The following is an 8,687-nucleotide window of genomic DNA, read 5'->3' as shown; positions in this document are numbered from 1 at the left end:
GAGCACAAGAAAGAGGAGCAAAGGAGGCGTGTTGCTTCGCATAGGAAGGAGAGGGAGAGAAAGCTTGAGCATGCGCAGCGAGCAAAGGTAGCGATGGATGTGAATCCCGATGTCCAGAGAAAAGGAAAGTGGCCTCGTTTCACTCAGTAGTCTTCATAACTTGCTAGTTTTATGGTATATTCACGAACAATGTTGTCTAATCTTGGGCTTTGCATTGTGTTGTTATGTAATGCACTTTTAGTTTGTTGTCATATACTTCAAATGTTGTTATGTTGATTAATGTGCTCTATTATTGGACCTTTCATAGTGCCGTTGGTTTCATTATTTGTTGTCATAATATTGAGTTTAATATTACATAGGTAGTGAAATGAGATCGCATAGTGCAAATAAAACGTAACAAAATAGTGGATTACCTAATTCAACGCACACAACACATGAAATGGCATGTGATAACATGTACCAAACTAGAGTACAGAGGTCATGGACTAAACCTAACATGCCTTAGATAACTGAAACAAACAACAAGCACATGAAATGGCATGTGAGAACATGTGCCAAACAAGGGTACATATTTCCTTTGACTAACCCTAACATGCCTTAGATGATTAAAGCAAAAAAACAAACACATGGATGTCGCCCGTTAAAAAGATTGGTTTGTCCTAGTAGTGTGGCCATATAGAAAATTGTGTTGCACCTTCTCCAAAGTATCCTCCTATTGTTGGTGGTGGTGGCTGTGGAGGACCCTTGTTCCTGTGATTAGGGTAGGTGCAATATGGATCATTGTAGAGTGCCTCCTGTGAACTAGCACCATTGTTGTCATCTTCCTATTCGTCGTTCTTGTAACCACTGCTAACTTCCCTCTCTGGATCGAAGATACGGTCCTGTAGGTAGTAGATGTACTCTGCATGCGGATAAATAGATCGAGGATCGACCCACCTAGTGAACCCACAGTTTTCTTCGGACAAGGAAGACTGCAATAAGTATATCATGTAAGTTGTATAGAAGAGAAACATATTGAAGAAACAAATAGTAATAGCAATTACCCATGCTCGCGGGCATTTGAAGAAACATCGGCCTCCATCTATTCCCTCGGTGAACATCTGCACTAGACAGTCCTCACCATGCATGCATTTTGGCCACTCTTCTTTTCATTCACCGTATCCTCTCAGTGGTGCCTCTTTGATGAAATCACTTTTACTCTCAACTGGAGACCTCTCATAAAGAGCTTCCTCAAAGAAATCGGGACCAAGAGGACCCTCCCACCTAATGGTAGTTCCCTTCCCCTTTCCTCTCCCTCTGGACGACCCTCTAGACATTGGTACTGCAACGAAAAAATGCTGAGGAGTGCTCTTTCTCCTTGTTGTGTGTTTGAATGAGAGAAAGTGAGGGGTTATTTATAGGTTGAGAGGAGGAATGGAGGCCTCTCAATGTGCCATGTCAGCGATCCGTGTGTCTCTTCACCTCAGCCCTTGGATCAAACAGTAATAAGATGGATGGTGGAGATAGAGTGGAGTTGTGCTTCCTTGCATGCCTTCGTACCTATGGGTGTACTATTGTCTGAAAAGCCTAGATTCGTTCACGGTTACTGAAAAGGCTAGATTCATCTGCATAGCATCTGTATGATACGATTGGACTATACACGTTCTAATAAATTAACATTTAATCTGTGTACTACATTTGTGCCTTTGTAGCAGTGTAGTATAATTAATGATTCACGGAAAAAATTCATAAAAGTTTCCCTTATTTCAGGAGCATCCACGGTTACAAGCAGAGATATTATTATATAATCCAAACATTTAATCATCCAAAGACCACAATACAACTATATCGAACATCACAATCAACATAACATGTCCTGCATAGTCCAAATAATACACAATATCCATACAGTCCCAACTAGTTATAGGAAAGTAACTACATACTTTCCAAATCTCCACACATGCAAAATAAGCAAAGTCCATGCAGCCCAAATAATTTGTGGCATCGGATCTAAGTTGTTACCATAGTCTTAACCTACAAGTCGTCGTCATTGTCTCCTAGTCTTACCCTTGCCCTTGTGGCCAAGAGCGTCGGTGCCTGGAGTGTACGTGCAAGGCGAACGACGTCTTCTCGTTCCTACAACCTGCATAGGGTGAGTCGAAGGAGGGTCCTAGAGCTGAGACTCGCCAAGCTCATCGTAACAACGCTCCTTGGCCTCCTCATCACCTTCCTTGTCGTCCTCGTCTCCGTGGCCTTGGAAAGTGTTCACAGTCGTAGCGCTAGTACCTCTGTGAGAAGAAGAACCGAGGTCTACAGGTGTGTCCCATTGTCGTGCGTGTGGCCCGTGTACGTCCATCGCAGCGCTAGTACCACAACCACAACGAGCTACAGCACGTCGCGGCCTACGTGCTAGCCTCTGTCATGCAAAGATGCAAAGATATTAAGTAGTAAACCACTAGCTCAAACAACTTACTTAAGCATAAAACAACAAGAGGGCTAGTGTCGACTTACTCCTGGAAAGCTATCTAGTGTGTGCTCGTCCACGCCTGTCCTTAGAAACCGTTCGATCTCAATCACAGATTGCTTCAGCGCGTTGCCCTGCAAAAAAATAAACAAATATTAATGCGCTTAAAATCTGAAATTAGAATCTTACTGAAATTTTGATATTGAAATTACTATTTCAAAATACAAACTGAGAAGAAACGAAATAACACATGCAAAAGCGAAATGCTAAGATAAATGATATAGTCATCACCAAACTAATTCAAATAACAGTGACTGAAATTTCAGAAAAGTAGCAGCTTGCAAAATCAGTTTTCAGATAACAATAGTAACCGGTGTCCTTTGACAATGACTGAAATTTCAGAAAAGTAGCAGCTTGCCAAATCAGCCACATAATCCGCTTCTCAGTCCTAACCATTTTGTTCTCGTCAACATTCACTAGAAGAGGTGTATTGATTGACAACAATAAGAAAATAAGATCACTGTTACTACCAGTGTCTAAGCAAAATAAGATCGCTGCTACTTCAGATCACTTCAGATCTGTTTTCAGAAAAAAAAAACATGCAGTAATATGATAATGAAAAACATGCAGTAATTAATTCGCAGAACTTTGTTTTCCCATGTATATCTAAATGATTTGTAGGCTCATTGACAAGTACAGGCCCAGGAAGCCGTCGATGAACTGACTAGTCATGAAAACTGAAAAGTACATGACTGAGCTCAGATTGTTTTTTTTATATATATGCTGCTTGACTGTGTCGATTAACTCAGAGCTTGCTTAGCTATAAGCCTGTTCTATATTGCTACAGGCTTAGCTGCAGGGACGGGGATAGCTCAGGCAATTAGCTGGGTAATGGTAGATGGACAACCGAACAGTACAGAGCAAGCAGTGGAGGTGTACATAAATTGAACACTTAATCAAAATTAGCTAACCATGCATTGAAGCCAACTATCTTGTAAATCATGCGTGCATGCTAATCCAGCTTGCATTAAGTGACATTTTATAAATTTGTTTGCTTAAACTATAATTAGCTAACCATGTAAAGCTAGGTAAAAAGGCATGGGAATCACAGAATATAAGGATGGAACCATGATGAAAATACGTGTACGGTACATTGGCATGGATCATTCAGTTTGTGTGGTACAAGAATTCACACATGTATTTCAGATAATTAGCCCCAACATAATATGTTGCAGATAGAGGTGAAGACTCAAGAGCATTCCCAGCTGAAATAAATAAGATGGGGTTATAGTTGACATTACCACTCGGTCCAGGATCGGCGCAGGCTCCACCTGTGTCCCGGCCCTCGTAGCAAGGTTGTAAGACGTTTGTTCATCGTCGGAGAACTCAATGTTGGCATAGTCTGTTTGGGTCCATTGCACCTTCAGCTTGGTCCTTGTTGCCCGTCTGTACCAAGATAGGTACGCTCTAAAGTTCTCGTTCTTGTGGGGCCGGTCATTCTCATATAAGTTCTCATGAAAGTGATCCCAGTGGTCTTACGGTGCAAGGTCTTAAAATCCGTCTCCTTCTTTTGTTTCCGACGATCGATCCTGTAGGGTGACAGAAATGAAATTGCAAACTATAAACTTCAAGCTTTTTTATTTTTTTAATCAAGTAACAGGTGGGGAAAGCTTTTTTTTAACCAAGATTTACTCTAATTATATTAGTCGGCACAGCTTTAAGCTTTTTTATTTTTTTAATCAAGTAATTGGTGGGGAAAGCTTTTTTAACCAAGATGCTATATGCACACAGTTGTGCTGCATTCACAACTGCAGATTTTTATTAACAGCAACCATGTTAAATTTTTATAGTGCTTTGCCGTTTTAAATGTCCTGGAAAAAAGACAGTTGAGAATGTACCACAACTGTAGATTCTTGTGTGGATACTCCGAACAGGTATTGTGTGGATACTCACTGCAGGAAACAGGATACAAAATAGAACTGTGTGGTATTTGAAACTATCTGCTATCTGAAATCATTTTGATTGTGCTTTCTTTTTTGTTATGCAATGCAGGTAGTGGATACTATCCTCAACAGTTAGCACTCTATCGAAAAGCTCCAGAAGTTTCACAGCCGTGCAGCATTTCTCAGATGGTCACCAAATAAAGTATTTGCGAAATGAAGCGGCCACCAGGGCTCATCAGTCATCACTGGTGGAAGCACGGCTGCTTTGCTCTGGCCTCTGGCCGAAAAAAAGGGCTATTGTATTCTTATCCCTATTTTGAACCTCAAATATGATTTTACCTTCATTTTCTTTCACTTTATGTTTTTACCTCTACTTTTCCAAAACGAAGGTTCAGTTTACCCCTACTCCGTGAACAACAGGTAACGGTGTTAAAAAAGTTAAAAGATGACAAGTTTGCCCTTCCGAATATTGCATTTTTGCCCCTATTTCAAACTCCAATTGTGATTTTACCCTAACTTTCTTCCACTTTGTGTTTTTACCCCTACTTTTCCAAAACAAAGGCTCCATTTACCCCAATTCTTAACTCAGTTATCTACATTCGGATCAAAGCAATTAAAAATTAACAAAAACCCTGTGAAAAGACAAACGTACCACTTATCTCTCGGTCGTCTCTCTCAGGGTCGTCCCTCTCAACGCTATCAAGCAGCGGGCGGCTAGGTGCGGCGGTGGTGGCGGCGGAAGGACAGCGTCGGGCGGGCGCGGCGAGCGAGCGCGTGCGGCCAGGCGGATGAAGCGGCGCGGGCGCGCGTTGCTTAGCCTGACGTGGGCGCGCAGCCAGACACGTGGCTCTGCTTGGTGCGGGCGCGGGCATCTCGTGAAAGCAGCCAACCATTGAGCCAAAGACCCGCCTCTCTCTCTCTCTCAACTCTAGCGGATGGCTGGGTGCGGCGGCGGCGAAAGGCCAACAGCGGGCCCGTCGGGCGGTGTGCGACTAGTGCGCATGTGCGTGCCCGTGCCGCTTCCTCCGCCTGGCCGCACATGCCCGCTCGCCGCGCCCGCCCAACGGCCCGACGTTGTCCTTCCGCCGCCGCACCCAGCCGCCCGCTGTCTGCTAGCGTTGAGAGAGACGACCCTAATAGAGACGATCGAGAGATAAGGGGTAAGTTTGTCTTTTCACAGGGCTTTTGTTAATTTTAATTGTTTTGATCCAGATGTAGATAACTGAGTTAAGAATTGGGGTAAATGGAGCCTTTGTTTTGAAAAAGTAGGGGTAAAAACACAAAGTGGAAGAAAGTGGGGGTAAAATGACAATTGGGGTTTGAAATAGAGACAAAAACGCAATATTCGGAAGGGCAAACATGTCATCTTTTAACTTTTTTTAACACCGTTACCTGCTGTTCACGGACAGTGGCGGATCCAAAGGGGGGGCTGGGGGGGCTCCAGCCCCCCCTAATTTCTTGATTTCAATGCTAATTACTGTAGCAAAAACTTGATTTCACCGTTAAATCTTCGTGCAAATCAACATCTCTGTTGTTTTAGCCCCCCCTTATCCCGCATCCCACATCCGCCACTGTTCACGGAGTAGGGGTAAACTGAACCTTCATTTTAGAAAAGCGTAAAAACATAAAGTGAAAGAAAATAGGAGTAAAATCACAATTGAGGTTCAAAATAGGGGCAAGAACACAATAGCCAAAAAAAAACGCTGAATATTTGGGCAGCCGGCAGCAAAGCCAAAAAAAAAACAATGACAGCATGTGTGATGGATGTATGGCTGTCATGCTCATGAGGTGATATTCACTCTGGGTGGTCGCTGTCCGCTAGAGTTAGTATTTACGGCTAACATTATTTACGGCTAACATGAATGACAGCATGAATGAGCATGTTTATTAATATTTACGATTAACATTATAAAAATGGTAAATTTATTTATTCTATCTATTGACGTCATCATATTCAATAAAGTATACAACAGTTCAAAGACGCTTACTTGTGCAAGTCTATTGACATCGAGAACGGCTCTACGAGCACTCCTGCCTCAACCCAAACTGGCGTGCAACCCGGTATGGCAGGTGGAACTCAACCGCGTAGAAACAGATCAACGGGCACCGCATCAGGTACATGTCTTCGTCCATCTTACACATGATGTTGAACCCAATGTGCTCGTACTGTTCATCGTCGTACGGCTCCCAAGTAACCTACATTTGATTCTTTAGTCACATAGTGCTTACATCGGAAAAACAAATTAGTATATGAAATGCAGCTAACTCACCAGCCCTGGCGTGAGTGCGTCGAACTCGATGTAGGCGCGTTTACTCCCGGCGAAGGGATCCTTAACCTAATCCCAAAGGTAGGCATACGTCGGCCGACGTCGAAGGCCATGCACCTTAAACTAGGGACAAGGATCACCAACTTGGGGCCGACCAACTGGTAGACGAGACCACATCCAAAGCTGAAGCAGGTAAACACATCCTCCTAATGAAAAGTTCTGCGAACTCCGGCGGCACGCCTCGTAAAGCTGCTTGTACAAGTACCCCAGCACTGCGGAACCCTAGTTGTAGCCCCTCGTCGTGTCCCAATCAGTAAGACAGGGCAGGTACATCCATGACGCAGTGTCTCCCATCGCGTCGGGGAACATAACACAACCAAAAATGTGCATGATCCATGCCCTAAGTAGTAGGTAATTGTCTACTCGTCTGCATGATCAGGACACTGACCAAAGTTCTGCCTCAGCCAACTAATGAGCACTCTAGAGGAGCGGGTACCCGGTGCCTCTGGAGGAAGCTCTCTTCCAAGGAAGACCTCCACTCTACCTCTTCAACCAGTAGCAGTGCAGTGGCCGATAACTAGGCGGCCACTTATACGGACACCTAGGAACTTCTACGTGTCCTGAAGAGTAACAGTCATCTCACCGCAAGGTAGGTGGAAACTGTGAGTCACCGGCCTCCATCTACAAAACAAGAAAGAAGTACTACGATTATATCCACATCGAGAACCAAAAATATAAATGGAAGTGAATCTGTTCATAATATTGGTACCTGTCGACTAGAGCTGAGATCGCCGCGGGGTTGAAGGCAGGCAACCCACGGCGAACCTGGAATGATACAACGTTAAGTCCAGCCCTCTCAAGGAGAGGAGTGTACCTGTCATCGTACCGCATGTCCTCGAACTTATCGTGGGTTCGAGGACGAAGAGGGTACAGTTCCTGCAAAAAAATAGAAATTATTAGAATAATTCGTGAACACAAGTACATGTGCAGAGAAAAAATAACATGCAGAAGTAAAGTCGTTACCGCCCCCTCCGCGGTGAGTCATCCTCGGTGGTTCTCCTCGTAGTACGGCTCCAGCAGGTGGAACGGCTCCATCCTACAAAATATAATGACAAAGTACAAATTAGTTTTATATGAATAAATAAATAACTTTTTGGTACTAGTAAAAATGCATGTGAAACATTAGTTATTTTCACCTGACTAAGCGGCCAATGGCATGTACGTGAATTACATCCCTTTCCTTTGCCTTGTCAAGATGCATCTTAGGTTTAGGTGCCCATTTCTGATTATTACTCTGTAGTGCCATTGCTTGAGCGTGTCTCTTGTTAAACCATGCAACTAGCCCATAAAAGGTGAATGATACAATGGCATTGATGGGCATGGCACGTATACCCTTGAGTACACTATTAAATGACTCCGCCATGTTGCTAGTCTGAAACTTGTATCTCCATCCACCATCGTCGTAGCCTCTTGTCCATTTCTTAGGTTCTCTCATCAATCCTCTCAGCCACTGCCTACCTTCTATGTTTGTTGTCGTTTTTAGCTGCTCCAACTTCTCATCGAAGAACAGCACCTCAAGCATGCGAGCAACCTCCTCGAATAGAGGAAAGTTGTCCTTCGTACCATTCTTACGAAGTAAATTCTCGGCAAGGTGTCGAGTGCACCAACGGTGGTGCAAAGGTGCATACCCCGAAATCTGCTCTTGTATGGCACTGAGTATGCCTGGTGTCTATCAGATATGACACCTACCTACCTATGAGGGCCAACGACATGGATCCTAACAAGCCGCAAGAACCATCCCTAGCTATCTTTGTTCTCCCTCTCCACCAAAGCGAAAGCCAAAGGAACCAATGCGTTGTCTGTGTCACACAAAATGGCTACCAAAAGTGTGCCCATGTACTTGCTAAGCAGAAAAGTACTATCAATGGATAACACTAGACGACAGTGCCTGAAGGCCTTGACGCACTGGCAAAGCACCAGAATGCACAAAAGAATATATGCCTCCCGTCCTTTCATTCATTTGGCTTTGGGATA

The 8,687-nt window shown here is 43.8% G+C and overlaps 1 pseudogene; it reads right to left on the bottom strand.

Annotated features, from left to right (window-relative positions):
* Nucleotides 1-2,026: 2,026 nt before the first annotated feature.
* On the bottom strand, nucleotides 2,027-8,235 carry LOC136544188 (protein MAIN-LIKE 1-like; annotated as a pseudogene).
* Between the last annotated feature and the right edge of the window lie 452 nt (nucleotides 8,236-8,687).

The sequence above is a fragment of the Miscanthus floridulus genome, chromosome 3 (assembly GCF_019320115.1).
Source record: "Miscanthus floridulus cultivar M001 chromosome 3, ASM1932011v1, whole genome shotgun sequence".
In the NCBI taxonomy this organism is placed as follows: domain Eukaryota; kingdom Viridiplantae; phylum Streptophyta; class Magnoliopsida; order Poales; family Poaceae; genus Miscanthus; species Miscanthus floridulus.
This window is presented reverse-complemented; position numbering and strand designations above follow the sequence as displayed.